This window comes from Triturus cristatus, chromosome 1_2 (assembly GCF_964204655.1).
Source record: "Triturus cristatus chromosome 1_2, aTriCri1.1, whole genome shotgun sequence".
NCBI lineage: Eukaryota > Metazoa > Chordata > Amphibia > Caudata > Salamandridae > Triturus > Triturus cristatus.
In genome coordinates, this window is record NC_140580.1 from 872,764,891 (window position 1) to 872,781,556 (window position 16,666).

A 16,666-nucleotide genomic window follows, 5' to 3' on the forward strand; every position below is an offset into this window, starting at 1 on the left:
TTTCATCTCCCAACACCCCACCCCGGAGAGCTTGGTGGTCCAAGCCTCCACCTCCAAAAGAGCCTTCCCTACAGCTCCACCGGAAAATGGAATCCAAGAAGCTGGAAAAGTTTCTCTTCCGCCAGCTTAGGACTGCGTTCCGTAAACACCGCATGTTTCTTCGGCCGTTATTCGCACTCGGTGAGGGATACGGTGGCGCTAGTGCTGCCTCAGTGTCTGTAGGAGGCCGGGGCAGTGCCCTACCAGGCTGTTGCCGCTGGGAGAGATGCAGCAAAGTTTACTATCCGTTGTGGGCTGGACACCGCCGACTCTCTGGGCAGGACCATTTCAACGTCGGTAGCGCTTTGTCCTACACCTGGATGAGGTCCACTGGCTTCTCAGGGAATGTCCACCTTGATGGACATGCCTTTTGATGGCCGTCACCTTTTTGGTGACAAAGCAGACAACGCACTGGAGCGCTTCAAGGACTCACAGGCTACGGCCAAGTCCTTGGGCTTCTCCCATCCGGCGCAGTCTGCTTTTCACCCCTTTCGGAGCTACGGAAGGGGTGCCCCGCTACATCCCACCCAGGGCCACAGGCCGCAGCAAGTTACCCAACCTTTGCGCGGCCGGTGACGTGGAAACAAGCGTTGGGGGTTCCGGGGGCCCGCGGGCGGGCCTATCCACCAACCCCCAGGAGAAGTTCAAAATGTTGACGCTTGCTCGGGTCTTGTCTGCCCTCAACCCGCAAGACTGGATGATAGCATTGGACTTGCTGGACGCTTATTTTCACATCCCCGTCCTGCCGGCCCGCCGGCGTTACCTGCAGTTCACGGTAGGCTACAAGCACTTTCAGTTCACCGTGCTCCCTTTTGGCCTTACCAGCGCACCTCACGTGTTCACGAAAGTGATGGCAGTGGTCGCAGCTCATCTGTGCAGATCAGGGGTTTCAACCTTCCCCTATCTCGACGACTGGCTGTTGAAGTCGTCTCCCACCTCCAGACGATGGGCGTCCTCCTGCATATGCTGGGGTTCTCCATCAATGTGCCGAAGTCGCACCGGATTCCCTCTCAGAAGCTCCTCTTCATCGGAGCGGTTCTGGACACGACGTGGTTTCGGGCCTATCCTCCCGAACAGCGAGTCCGGGATATTCTGGCTATGATTCGGATCTTTCAGCCTCTGTCCCGGGTTTCGGTCAGGATGACCCTGAGGCTGCTTGGCCTCATGGCCTCCTGCATCCTGCTGATCGATCATGCCAGGTGGAATATGCGGGTTCTGCTGTGGGACCTGAAGTTCCAGTGGACGCAGCATCAGGAGAATCTGTCCGATTGCATCCAGATCTCGGAGGGCACTGCTCGACGATTGCAGTGGTGTCTCACGAACCAGGATTGGGTCAATGGCAGATCCCTCTACCTTCCCCAACCAGACCACACTGTGATGACGGATGCCTCCCTTCTGAGATGGGGCGGCCACATGTGAGAGGCGGAGATCAGCGGCCTCTGGTCTCCGGCGGAGTCCGGGCTTCACATCAACCTTCTGGAGCTCCGGGCAATTTGTCTTGCACTGAAGGCATTCCTTCCTTCTGTCCAGGGAAGAGTAGTGCAGGTGTTCACAGACAACACCACCGCCATATGGTATTGCAACAAACAGGGTGGGGTGGGGTTGTGGACCCTATGTCAGGAGGCCCTCCGCCACTGGACATGACTGGAACATTAAGGCATTTCCTTGGTGGTTCATCACCTGGCAGGTTCCCTGAACGCCAGGGCGGACAAACTCAACCCCAGGTGCATGATGGATCACAAATGGTGTCTTCACTCGGAGGTGGTGCAAGGTCTCTTTCAACAATGGGAAGAGCCTTGGTTAGATCTATTCGCCATGAAGAGAACGCGCAATGTCAGCAATTCTGCGCGTTGGAATTTCCAAGGCGGCACTCGCTAGGCGACGCTTTTCGTCACGAGTGGAGTTGCGGTCTGTTGTACGCCTTTCCGTGTCTACCACCTCTGCCAGGATGGTGAAGAAGATCAGGCACGACTGGGCCCAAGTCATTCTTGTGGCTCCGGATTGGGCACCTGTCCAGTCTCCACCTCCTTGCGTGGAGATTGAGCTGCGGCAGTCGACTTCTTTCGACCTACCTCCCAAAGTCTGTGAGGTAATCTTGTCAGAGAAAAAAATCCCCTTGGATAGCCTAGTATCTCAAAAACTATACACACCAAATAATCAGCAATAATAGAGAAGAAATGAAAATAGGAAAATTATAAACGTGTTTTGCCCAAACAATTAACTGAACGACAAATCGCCAATATAAATCAATTCAAAATTTATTAGCACCATTCATTTGTTAAATATGCAGGGAATAAAAAATATATAAATACAATCGATTTATACAGAAAAGTTTCTTTAAAAAAACACAAATATAAACTCAAAAGTTCATACATATGTTGAAGTACTCAAAAAAAGGCACAAATGTTTTTCTTAGGAAAATATGTTAAAAACAGTTCTTGAGAGAAAAAAGAATTAGGGCCCGATTCACAGAACTAACTTAAGACAAAATCCTAAACTTACTACCATTTTGGTATTCACAGAGGGCACTTACTCATTTTGGTATTCACAGAAGGCACTTACTCATTTCGGTATTCACAGAAGTTAGCAGTCCTAACTTAAGGACTCCTAAATGCCTTCTGTGAATACCGAAAGTCTTAAAATTAGGATTTTTCTCAGTTTAGTAGTAGTATAGTTAGGACTCCTAACTTTAGGACTCCTAAATGCCTTCTGTGAATACCGAAAGCCTTAAAATTAGGATTTTTCTCAGTTTAGTAGTAGTAAAGTTAGGACTCCTAACTTTAGGACTCCCAAACTGAGAAAAATACTAATTTTAAGACTTTCGGTATTCACAGAAGGCATTTAGGAGTCCTAAAGTTAGGACTCCTAACTTCTGTGAATACCGAAGTGAGTAAGTGTCTTCTGTGAATACCAAAATGAGTAAGTGCCTTCTGTGAATAAGAAAATGGTAGTAAGTTTAGGATTTTGTCTTAAGTTAGTTCTGTGAATCGGGCCCTGAGACACTAAATTAAGTCTTTATAAAGAACACATTAGTCTAAAGATTATTATTGATTGGAGCTTGATACTTGTTCCTCTTTTAGTATCTAACGAACCAAATCAAACAACGAATTGTGTATGTAGTTGCGTCGACGCGTTTCGATGGTGTCTATAGATTTAAACCATCTTTATCAAGATATTAATATTATTCTCTCGGTGAAATGATTACTGTATATAAGAAACAAGAAATCAAAGATCCATAATCTAAAAGCTTAAAACAAGTTTAAAACATTGCCAAAAATGACCTATAAATATGCAATACAATTGCTCATTGATACAATATGCAGTACATTGGTTGGGCTAAAACAAAGGAAGACATAAAGATAAGAGAAAAGAGAAAGTGAAATGCATTATGCTTGTATAAAAATCTAATAATAGGACCCTCAGGCAAACAAGCAGACCGTTTCTAAAATAACCTGCTTATAGTATTGATATCTTTATATTTTGCTCTATTCAAAAGGCTCCTTCATTCTATTACTGAAATGAGCCTCCATTCCAACTCATAACACGCTTTATAGTCGTAAGCGGCTAACGCAGTAGCGTTAGTAGTTCATCAATATAATAGTTTAAATGGTATTATATCAAGACAGCCTATCAAATTAATTCAAGGCCTGCAGCATAAAATATATTTTCACTGGTTGTTAAGATTCAGGTATTTATAGATCACAATATGGGAAGATGAGCTTAAAATAAACAGCATTATAGGTTCATCTCTCTTTTAGATATACATTTTATTTCTAATTAACTCCAAGAGAGAACAAGTTTATTCTTCCTACCTTATATTATATCCGCTTATGTATAGAAAACCGCCGTATGTGAAACAGCCGTATTTAAGCCATAGACTTCCACCCACCCAAATTGGTCGTATCGTTGTATCTATGCGGACCACGAGGGAAAACTAAAGGTAATTTATAAATTAATACATCCGCCCCTTATTTTTAAGTAATTAAACATGTTGGTATCCCCAAGCAAATCTCAAGAAGCACCTACCAAAAGCTTGCAAATCCGGCTGCATTTAGACTATCACGGCAACGTCATTCGGGTCATTTGTGACGTCCCTTCTTCACTTTATTTCTTTAGGCACATAACCTTCAGGGTCTATATATAATTATTAGGATTCAGTTTATACCTTCCAAAGAGTAGGTCTGTGCAACGAAAAGGAATGCAAAAACACGGGGAAAACACGAGAAAACCCTAATTAATCGAAGACTTAGGATGTTTAAAGTGATAAAACGAAAGCCTACTCGCGTTATATTCTCCCTTTCTTACCTGGTATGTCTTTTGAAAAAATATATGTGATGTACTCGGGGACCTCCTCCGAGTCACCAGCCATCTTGCCAAATGCAAGTGTGGACTGCCTCTATAAATATGTTGCTTAATTGCGGCCACGTAATCCAAATTAGAGCTAATCAGCAAAAACATTTTTACCCATAATGCTATAGGTAAACACATCGTATTACGATCTGTGCTCACATTACTCGTCTCGACCCAGAAGTGACAACTATTAGCTCTCCGAACGCGCTATACTGCCAACGAAGACCCGGAAGCACATCACTCGTAATAGTAAGGGCCGGCCAAGTTGATCGTCAAGCGCATTACCGCTTGTAATCATATCACTCAGGTCAAATATCACATTAAATCATTATTAATATAATTTTACGGAAATTGTTTTTAAGCACAGATGTATGTAACTCTTATTTTTAATTTTTTAATATTGGATTTCTAGGTTGGTTACAAGCCAGCGTAATATATGCATTCGATAAAAGGGCATTAATTCATTTGAATGATAAGCCCTATAATCATCACAAGAAGTTAACTCCTACATCATTAAAAACAATAATAAAAGGATTATAAACAAAAAATATAAATCCTATTTAATTCAAGATATTTACTAAAATTACAAATTAAAAACTCTCTTATTACGGGGCATAACTAGTTATAATTCATTGTCATAAGGACAATTTCTAACATGAATAAAATCTGCTCTAACCCTAATTGGCCTACTATCTAAGTCTTACAGAGAAGATTACATGTAATCTTATCAATATGCAGTCCTGTTATAAAGGGGTACTGAAATGTGTTCTAGATATCAGACAATAAGTTTCATCCATTCTTCTCTAGAGTTCAATCCTTTTTCAATTGTATTTAAAAAGCACATAAACCACTGTTCTCTCATTTTTCTCTTAGTATCAATATCCCCTCCTCTTCTATCTATTCTAACCTTTTCTAGAATAAACCACTGAAATTGTGTATGGTCGTGATTGGCCACCAGAAAATGTTCAGTCAAGGGTGCATTCTCTTTCATGTTTCTAATGCTGATCTATGTTCTATTAATCTAGTTCTTAATTCACGTAATCTTGTCAGCCAGGCGTCCCTCCACAAAGACTGTATACGCCTGCAGGTGGAACACATTTTGTGCATGGTGCTCAGCAAAGGTTGTGGATCCCCTTTCTGCCCCTCTTGTTGAAGTACTCCTGTTCCTTCTCTCTTTAGCCCAGCAGGGCTCTGTTCTGGGCACTATCAAGGGCTACCTTTCTGCCATATCTGCCTTTCTTCAGCTGCCAGATCAGCCTTCTCTCTTCAAGTTTCTGGTAGTTAACCGTTTCTTAAAAGTCTAAACACATCTTTTCCCTCCAATCCCTTTCGTTATGCCTCAGTGGGACTTGAATCTTGTGCTCACTTATTCAATGTGCACTCCCTTTGAGCCCCTTCATAACTGTCCTTTACGTCTCTTGACTCTTAAGACTGCTTTCTTGGTAGCCATCACCTCTGCTAGAAGGGTGAGTGAGCTCCAGGCCCTTTCTTCCAAACCTCCTTTCTCGTCTGTTCATCCAGATAAGGGGGTCCTCCGGACCCGTCCATCCTTTCTTCCTAAGGTGGTCACTGCCTTCCACATTGGGCAGACCATTACTTTGCCCCTTCTTTCTGCCTCTGCATCCTTCAAAGGAAGAAGAGAGGCTCCACCGTCTGGACCCAAAGCGTGCACTCTCCTTCTATCTGGATCGCCCAAAACAGTTCTGGGTGGATGATCAACTTTTTGTTGGCTACGTGGGTGCAAAGAACGGTCGGGCTGTACACAAATGCACCATTTCTCGATGGGTCATTGTTGTGTATTAAGGCTTGTTACTCACTGGCTAAAAAGGAGCCTCCAGTGGGGCCACGCGCTCACTCCTCCAGGGCGACGGCAGCCACTACTGCCTTGGGAAGAGGAGTGCCTCTGAATGACATCTGTCCGGTGGCCACGTGGGCATCTCTGAACACGTTCACCAAACACTACTGCCTGGACAGCCAAGTCCGGAGAGATGGCTTCTTTGGATGTTCTGTGCTCCAGGACTTTCTGGTGTGATCTTGGTTCGCAGACCCACCACCGGGGTTGGTATTGCTGAGGTATCTATTCTAAGGTAAGGAATCTATAACTGACATGTTTCTTTCAGATGCACAAGTTGCTTACCTTCTGTAACGATATATCTGTAAGAAACATTAGTTAGTTATAGATTCCTTCCCGCCCCACCCATCCTCCCCATTCTGCAAACTGATTTCTAGGTTTAAGGATATCCTTTCAGGGCCCTACTTTTGTGCACCAATGGTCCGTGTCTTGCATGGCTCTGCGTTTCTGGCGCGGAAAGTCGTGTACAGAACTGACGTCAGCACGCGAGGGCGGTGTCTAAGTAGCTGCCGCGACGTCATCCTGGCGACCACGACGCCGATGACGGACGCGGAGCCGACCGATGCCACCTTCCGACGCGCAGAGGTACTGCTGATGAAAAAAACTTTCCGGATCCAGTCTGACGCCTGGGGGTAATTCTAAGGTAAGGAATCTATAACTAACTAATGTTTCTTACAGATATATCGTTACCGAAGGTAAGTAACTTGTGCGTTACACAGCATTTGTAAAGCACGTGTGCACCGAACAGGTTTCATGGCATCAAGAAAAAGGAAGGAGCAACAAAGTCATAAGTCTAGCCATAAGCTTGTTTGAAAAGCCAGGTTTTTAGAAGCATCCTAAATCTGGAATAAACCGTAGTAGATCTGATGTCGGAGGTAAGAGAGTTCCAAACATGTGGGGCGATCACAGAAATTCTGGCGCCACCCAACCTCTCCCTTTTTTAATAAAGTTATTTAAAAATAATACAACCAGTTTTGAAGATGGTCCGCTGGGCAACTGGGAGACAGTGCAGCTTTCTCATCAATGGCTTAGTATAGCAATATCTAGGCTGACGTCAGACCAGCCTAGCTGCCTGGTTTTGTATTGCTACAGCCTCTGATTTGCATAGTCAATGCAAGACATCATTAATGCCATTATTATCTGGATAATGGCTTCAAACGTAAAATATTTCCTGATTTACTTTATCTTATGAAGTTGAAAGGTACGTGAGGAAATCACTGCTCCTATTCGTGGCTTCAAAGCAAGGTTCTCATCAATAAGGATTCCAAGGCTTTTGACTGCTTTTAGGAGTGGGAGGTATCCCCAACTTTAGAGGCCTGAAGCGGGGATTCCAATTGTGGATTTTATTGTTAGTTATCACTATTTCATTTTCTCATAATTTAATTTGAGTTGGTTTCTATTCATCCAATCCCTCATATTCAACAAGGTATTCTGAAATGGCTCCTTAGATTCTGAGGTATTGTCCAATCTGAAGAGCAGCTGCATGTCATAAGCATAATCGTAAATGTTCACTCTCCATTCTGGCCATGCTGCATATGTTTGACGCAACGACCCACTATGGACGTAAGCTAATGTTTTGACAGAAGTAAGTCAACCTGGTCAGGCTCACACAGAGCCACTAATACCTATCACTTATGAGACCCTTACGGATACCAGCAAAATGAATCCCAAAGCTGTCCCTATTACTCTGCCCGATTGTGGATCCAAGTAAATAGACTTTTGTGTAAAAAAAAAAAAAAATCCTCCACCAGCCTAGCCCTCGGATGTGTGAATGCCATCTGCCTTCTGGGGCACTATTCTCATGCCGTTTGGCATTCTGTGGCACAAGTTTTTTCAGCCGTTCCGGGTGAGCTTCGGATGTCTCTTACACTGGCTATTCAGAATGGTAAAAATTTGTCATTCCCTCTGATTTGAACACAACGTTTTTTTACAGTGAACAGGCACTAGTGTTTGTCTTTGCTGCGAGGCCTGGATGAGTTCGAAAGTGATGTCGTGCCATTTGCCGGCTCATTGTTTTGGCAAAAAATATGACTGTATTAGAACATTTTAAGGAGAGCAGTGCCAGAGCACAGTCCTTGGGCGTTTCTGCTCCCTTAAGACAATTTCACCAGCAATTTTGCCCTCTTAACTATGGTAGAGATTTTCAGTTTTGCCAATGTCAGACTTCTCCCCCGCCTTATAGTTCTCTAAGACAATGTCCTGGACAGTATGGACAACATGCATCTCAGTCCCCTGCCCATCAAGCAACTGCAAAACCTGTGTAGTGTTTTCATGCCTGCACACAGCCACCCTGTCAGAAGTAGGATCAGATATTTCCTGCAAGGATGTCAAGCTATCACTTCAGACAAGTGGATCCTCCAAATTGTCCTTCAAGCTTAGCCCTCCGATTTCTTTCCACTCAGCAGCAACTACCCCCATATTTGGGGCGGGCGGCTGATGAAGGACCATTTTGCAGCAGGAAGCTCAGGCTCTTTAGGCAAAAGGGACATTGAGAGGGTTTTAGTCACAGGAGTAGGAACTGGATTTTATTCCCACTTAAGAGTGCCGAAGAAAGACAGAGTCCTTAGACCTGTTTATAGATATTTAGTTCTAGGTCTTTCTGCGGAAGGACAAATTCAAGACGCTTACACTTGCCCAGGTCCTGTCTGCCCTAGACCATGGAGACCAGATGGTGATGTTGGGACTGCAGTATGCATATTGGCATGATTCTTCTCGACGCAGAAAAAGCCTTAGACCCTGTCACATGGGACTTTGTAGGCAACAATGCAGGCCATTCGTATCAGTGAAAGATTCATCAACCTGACTCAATTCTTATGCAAGACACCTAGGTTAAGGATAATACTCGCAGGAAACTGCTCTAATCAATTTCAGATATCCCGTCACACCCATCGGTATGCCCGCTTTCCCCTCTTTTGTTCGCTCTCTATATAGAGCCATACCTGCAGTCACTCTGTAGGAATGCAGATATTCAACCCTTTACTGCTGGAGAGCAACAACTGAAACTGGTTGCGTATGCCAACGATGGGGCAGTTTTTCTTCCAAACCTCTAACATCAATTGAACAGGTCTGCTAAGAGGCGGCCAGGTTTGGTGAGGTTTATGGTACAAACTCAATATATCCATGATTCAGCTTCTCCTGAATTTTAATCCACTCTCCTACCCCAGAGGTAACTACCACTGCAGTTTATTTAGGTATCAAGTTATGTCCAGAGGTCCACAATATTATCAGATTGAACTATGAACCTCTGCTATCCGCGGTAAAATCCAAATTAAAATCGTGGAACAAGTTACCACTTGCGATCATTGGGCAAACTAACATAATTAAGATGAATATCCACCCCAACTTCCTTTATTTGTTCAGGGCCATCCAATTAAGGGCCCCTTGAGGGTGTCATTGGCAGCTTTTTATGGGGGGTATAGGCGTGCAAGGAAAGCCATACGCTTTCTGAAACATTCCATTCATTCCCAGATTTTAAGCTATATGTCTGGGCCGCATTCGCCGATCGTCTGCGCAATTTAATCGATCCAGGCTTATTATTCAACTTTTATCCATTAGCTGTAGGGAAGAGTGCAGGCTCTTCCTCTATCGATTAGGAGATCCCAACTACTACAAGAGGGTACGGTTCAAGGTCCTGAGGGATATCATCCATATATGGAAGGAGATACTTTCCAAATATTCCATAGCCTTTATAAACCCAGACACCCCTTTCAGGTATAACCCTACGTTCTCAGTTTTTCAGAAATTGGTCTGCAGGGTATAGGCACGGAGCGGTGTTGTAACAATTGGTCGGCTCTATGATACAAATGGCTTCAGGTCTTTTCGGAGTTGCAGGAATTATTTGGGCTTCTGCAACACCTTTTAAAAACAAAATCCTTACAAGTGAGGGACTATATTCAGTCATATACATTGGATCTTGAGGGCTCTGATCACTCGCTATACTATTTTAAACCAGGTATTAAACCCTCAATTAGCACCGCCCATCAGGGGCTCTCCTGCCCAAACACAGAGGATATTACGACTCTGGCAGCCAAGTGGAGCTGACTGCTTTCACTAGAGACTTCGGCTTCAGAGGTTCATAACTCCCTTAAAATGATAGATCACTCTGTATATTCAGTTAGTCTAAAACTGCAGCAACTGGGTACTATATGCCTACTGTATTATACGCCAGATAAAATACCCAAATGGGGAACAAATGATGCTAAGGATAAGACTAAATGCCCAAAATGTAAACTCCTGGCTGCTGACATAATACATATGTTTGCACTCTGCCCTGCTTTACAAGAATTCTGGGCAGGGGTGAGCCAGGATATAAGGTCTGGCCTGGGCCACCTGAGTGCAATAACCATCAAGGAAAAAATGATGGGGGCTAAGTACGACTGCGAGGGCAGTACTCAACATCTCGTAATGATAATGTTGGTCTGTGCGCGGTTGTGTATCGCCAGGGCATGAATCTCTGCAAATGCCCCTTAGGCCGTAGAAAGGAAAGTTCTTAATCGTCAGATCTAAGGCGGAGCTGGCCCTGGCTAAGGCCAAAGGTATCACCTCGCTCAAAACATTTGAAAGCATCTTGAATAAATTTAGATGGGCCCCTCTTAGTACCAATGCCTAATGCTGACTAAATAGTTTTTGGGTCTCCTCTCAATATGGAAAGACTGCCTTAAGTCCCCCTTTCGTGTCTGAACCCACTTCCCTGCCCTTTCTGTCCTCATGTGTTTTCTTCCCTTATGCTCTATCTTTCTTTTTACTTCCTATATTTTTACTCAGATACAATATATGTAGTACAATGAGTTTATGTATGCCCACATATTTTGACCCAAAAAACAATTTTTTTTGCAGATTCCCGTCCTGCAGGCTCGCAGGTTCTACCTGCATATCACAGTGGGCCAGAAGCTTTTTTAGTTCTCATTGCTTCCTTTTGCACTCACCAGTGCCTCTCAGATGATCACGAAAGTGATATTGGTGCTTGCTGCACCCCTACAGCAGTCAGGGTACCAGCCTTTCCTACCTTGGCTACTAGCTGGTGAAGGCGGACTCAAACCAGCTAACTCCAGACAACAGCGAACCTCCTAGCATTATTGGGGTTCATTATCAAAGCGCCAAAGTCACACCTGACCCGTTCACAGATGCTCCTTTTTATCAGCTATTGTGGATACTGTATGGTTTTGTGCCTTTCCACTGGAACGGAGAGCCCAGGACATTCGGGCTATGATCCAGAAGTTTCAGCCTCTGTCCTGGTTGGCAGTGTTGATTACTTTGGTGCTTTTGGGGTTACTGGCCTCTTTCATAATGCTAGTCACACATACCAGATCAAATACACAAAAGGTGATGGAAGGCATGCTTGCAATTTGTCTTACCGCTGGCAATGAGTATTATTCCAATCCATTGTTCTTTTGCCCACCATGCCATTTCAGTTTGTAAACCTTCATATGCAAATCTGACTTTTTCCTTCTTCAATAGGGACAGTACAGCCTGAATTGGCAGGCCAGGTACTCGCTGAACTGGAACACAAGCAACCCAAGACCGATTTCACCCTGTTCTGGCTTCTTCAGCTGGGTATAGCTTGATTTCAGTGGTACAGTGTGCACAAGACCCACGCCTGGGCATGCCTTGCAGTTTGGATGCACACCAGACATTCAAATGGTAATGTGAGGAATGCTTGCATTTTGGCTAACCACTGGCATTTGCTTAGGAAAGCATTCAAACTCCTGATTCTTTTACCCACCATGACACCTCAGTTTGAATGCAACAATATCCAAATCTTCAGTCTGATGTAGCTTGGTTCCAGTGGCACAGTGTGCACCTTATGGCCGTGGGGGCTTTGCAATTGGACCTCAAATGCCTGTGGGCATAACATAAGGAAAATCTGTTGGATTGTGTCCAGTTTTGGAATCTGCGTTTGTGCCTACTGGACTGTGATTGGGTCAGTGGCATTTCCCTCCCTTACCCCATACAGAGCGGACTGTTCCTGGATGCATCACTACTCCGTTGGAGAGGCCATCTTGCAGAGGTGCGGATCAGAGGCCTCCGGTCTCTAGCACAGACTCAATTCCACATCATTTCGTTCGAGTTGAGTGATTAGCTTGACTAAGGCCTTACTGACCACCATAAAAAAAACGGCTGGTTCAGGTCCTCACCGAAAACACCACGCCATGTGGTATTGCAATTAGCAGGGAAAGGTGGGACCTTGAGTCCTGTGTCAGGAGGCTTTGCACATCTGGAAATAGCTGCACCATCAGGGAATTTCTGTGGTGGCAAGTCATCAAGTTGGATCCTTAAATGCCAGGGTAGAACCGGATCACAAATGGCAGTTGCAGCTTGACCTGGCACAAGGCTCTTTTCAGAATTGTAGCTCAGTCTTTTCACCACTGCCAAGAATGCGTAATATCAGCACTTTTGCAAGTTCAAAGACAGCTCCTTCGAAGATGCCTTCCATCTGGTGCCTTCCATCTGGTGTGGAGCTGTGACCTGTGCCCTCTTTTGCCCTCTGTTCCCTCGCCGCTACTTGCCCCCGTTTTCCCGCTGCTGCGCCCCCTGAGGCCCCGCCGCCCCATTCGTCCGCTTCCTCCTTCCAGCTGCTCCTCCCTCCCACCTCCCCTTCCTATGGCGGCCGCTGCGTGGTGAGGAGAGCGACCCTTGACCCTGTTTCAGGCAGGGCGCTCCCCAAGCCGCAACAGCACCACCTGTTGTGCCTGTGTTCCCTGTCACTGCTGCTGCCTCTACCGCGAGTTCGAGGCAGTGGTTGGCCGTAGGTCTGTTCTTGTCTGTACTGTATTGCTTATGTTGCTTCTGCTTGTACGGTATTGCCCCTGTTTTACTGTTTAATTGTTTAGTTGTTTAATTTCTCTCCTCCTTCTTTCTTATTATTAATTTGTTAAGTTTTTTCCACCTTGTTCCCTTTGTATTCTGTGCCCTGTGCCTTCTTTTGCCTTCTGTTCCCTCGCCGCTCCTTGCCCCGGTTTTCCCGCTGCTGCGTTCCCTGCGCCCCCCCCCTGCTCTGTACTGTATTTCCTCTGTTTTTCACTGCTTAATTGACTTTTTTTTCCCTCCTTCCCATTGTATTCTGTACCCTGTGGCCACTTTTTCCTTCTGTTCCCTCACCGTTCCTGCCCCCGTTTTTCCGCCACTGAGTCCCCTGCGGCCCCGCTCTCCCATTCGTCCTCTCCCTCCTCCCAGCTGCTCCTCCCTCCCACCTCCCCTTCTTATGGCGGCCGCAGCGAGGAGAGCGACCCTTGACCCTGCTTCAGGCAGGTCGCTCACCACGCCGCAGCAGCACCACCTGTTGTGCCCGTGTTCCCTGTCACCGCTGCTGCCTCTGCCACGGGTTCGAGGCAGTGGTTGGCCGTAGGTCTGCTCTTGCCTGTACTGTATTGCTTATGTTGCTTCTGCTTGTACGGTATTGCCCCTGTTTTACTGTCTAATTGTTTCATAGTTTCATTTCTCTCCTGTCTTCTTATTAACTTATTCATTTTTTTCCTCCTTGTTCCCTTTGTATTCTGTGCCCTGTGCCCTCTTTTGCCTTCTCGCCGCTCCTTGCCCCCGTTTTCCCATCGCTGCATTCCCTGCGGCCCCGCCCCCCCCCCGCTTCGTACTGTATTTCCTCTGTTTTTCACTGCTTAATTGACTCTTTTTTTTTTTCCTTCCTTCCCGTTGTATTCTGTGCCCTGTGCCCCCTTTTTCCTTCTGTTCCCTCGACGTTCCTGCCCCCGTTTTCCCGCCGCTGAGTCCCCTGCAGCCCCGCCCCCACTCGCCCATTCATCCGCTCCCACCTCCCAGCTGCTCCTCCCTCCCACCTCCCCTTCTTATGGCGGCCGCTGCACGGTGAGGAGAGCGACCCTTGACCCTGCTTCAGGCAGGTTGCTCCCCACGCTTGAACAGCACCACCTGTTGTGCCCGTGTTCCCTGTCACTGCTGCTGCCTCTGCCGCGAGTTTGAGGCAGTGGTTGGCTGTAGGTCTGCTCTTACCTGTACTGTATTGCTTATGTTGCTTCTGCTTGTACGGTATTGCCCCTGTTTTACTGTTTAATTGTTTCATTGTTTCATTTTGCTCCTCCTTCTGTCCTAATTATTAATTTGTTCCGTTTTTTCCTCCTTGTTCCCTTTGTATTCTGTGCCCTGTGCCCCCTTTTTCCTTCTGTTCCCTCGCCTTTCCTGCCCCCGTTTTCCCGTTGCTGCGGCCCCGCACCCCCGCTCACCCATTCGTCCGCTCCCTCCTCACATCTGCTTCTCCCTCCCACCTCCCCTTATTATGGCGGCCGCGCAGCGGGCGCACCTAAGGCAAGCCAGTCTGCACACGTCCGCACGCACTCAACACCAGACAATCACACATCTGCTTCCTGTCCGCCCCAAAGAGCACCCAAGGACCCTTCTCCTGCCGGAACTGCAGCTTCACCTGCACCCGACCCGCCAACCCGCCCACCGGGAAAGAAGAACCCAACTACCTCAGATGCATTCTTCTCAACACCCGCTCTGCACGCAAATACACCGTTGAACTCTGGGACCTACTCGACTCAACCTCCCCAGATGTCCCCTTCCTGACGGAGACCTGGCTGAACCCCTCCTAGGCATCCGACATCGCCATAGCCATCCCGGAAGGCTACAAGATCACCCGCAGGGACCGCTCCAATGTAGTAGGAGGAGGAATCGCCATCGTCCACAGGAACACACTCAGAATCTCGACCAACACTGATGACACCCTCAGCACTGCAGAACACCTGCACTTCCAGATCCACACCGACTCCAACACCACCCTCAGAGGAACCCTCGTCTACAGACCCCCCGGACCCTGACCACAGTTCAGCAACTCCATTGTCGACTTCGTCAGTACACACGCCCTCGCCTCCACGGACTACATACTCCTCGGGGACCTGAACTTCCACCTCGAGAACAACAACGACACCACCTCCACCACCCTGATCAACAACCTCGGACTCGGACAACTTCTTTAGTCATCTCACTCAAGATTAAGCCCCATGTGATACTCTCAGGTTCTCCCACCAGCATACGAAAGTTCTTCCATTGAAAGGCCATACAATACAGCCTGATGTCTGGTAATGCCAGTCCCCCTTTTTTTAAAGATCTTCTGAGTTTTTTCCAAGACAACCGTACTCCCTGGGAAGCCCAAATAAATCTAGAAATCTTTCCTTGGATTTTCGTAATTTCTTCTTTCGGGAAGCTGAGTGGTCTACCGTAAAAAAGGTGAGTTAGTTTTGGTAGGACTGACATCAAAATCATGAACACCATCCACTCTGTCAGACCCATGCCCACACCACATCTTCAACAAAGTCAGCACCACAATCGCACCCTATCTCCGGAAAGCCATCAACATCTCCTTCGAGACTGCAACCTTCCCAGAGAGCTGGAAGCACGCCGAAATCAACGCCTTACAAAACCCAAGGCGGACCCCAAGGACCTCAGAACGTCCGACCCATCTCCCTGCTCACGTTTCTGGCGAAGGTCATTGAGAAGACCGTCAACAAACAACTGACCCGCTACCTCAAGGAGAACAGCATCCTGGACCCGTCCCAGTCCGGGTTCCGCAGCAACCACCCCACCGAAACTGCCCTCATTGCCGCCACCGATGACATCAGGGCCCTGCTAGACAACAGAGAAACTGCTGCCCTCATCCTCCTGGACCTGTCAGCCCCCTTCGACACGGTCTGCCTATGCACACGCCTCCACGACGCCGGGATCCAAGAAAAGGCCCTGGACTGGACCACCTCCTTCCTCTCCGGCAGAACACAGAGCATTAGTTTCCCCCCCACCTTCCGCTCTCAAGCCACCGAGATCTGCGGCGTACCCCAGGGCTCATCCCTCAGCCCAACGCTGTTTAGCATCTACATGGCACCGCTCGCCCACGTCGGCTGACTGCACAACCTCAACATCATCTCTTACGCCGATGACACCCAGCTGATCCTCTCTCTCACCAAGGACCCCTACACCACCAAAACCAACCACCACAAAGGAATAAAAGCAGAGTGGATGAAGAACAGCCGACTGAAGCTGAACACTGACAAGACGGAAGTCCTCATCCTCGGATCCACCCCCTCGGCCTGGGACGACTCCTGGTGGCCGACCGCACTGGGAACAGCTCCAACCCCCACCGACCACGCACGCAACCTAGGGGGTCATCCTCGACTCCACCCTCTCCATGACAAACCATGTCAACGCCGTCTCTTCCTCCTGCTTCAACACCCTCCGCATGCTCCGCAAGATCTACAAGTGGATCCCCACCGAAATGAGAATAAGGGTCACCCAGGCCCTCGTCAGCAGCAGGTTGGACTACGGAAACGCCCTCTACGCAGGAGCCTCGGCCAAACTCCTGAAACGACTTCAACGCATCCAGAACGCCTCTGCACGCCTGATCCTCGACATCCCCTTCCGTAGCCACATCACACCCCCCCTGAGAGACCCACACTGGCTCCCCGT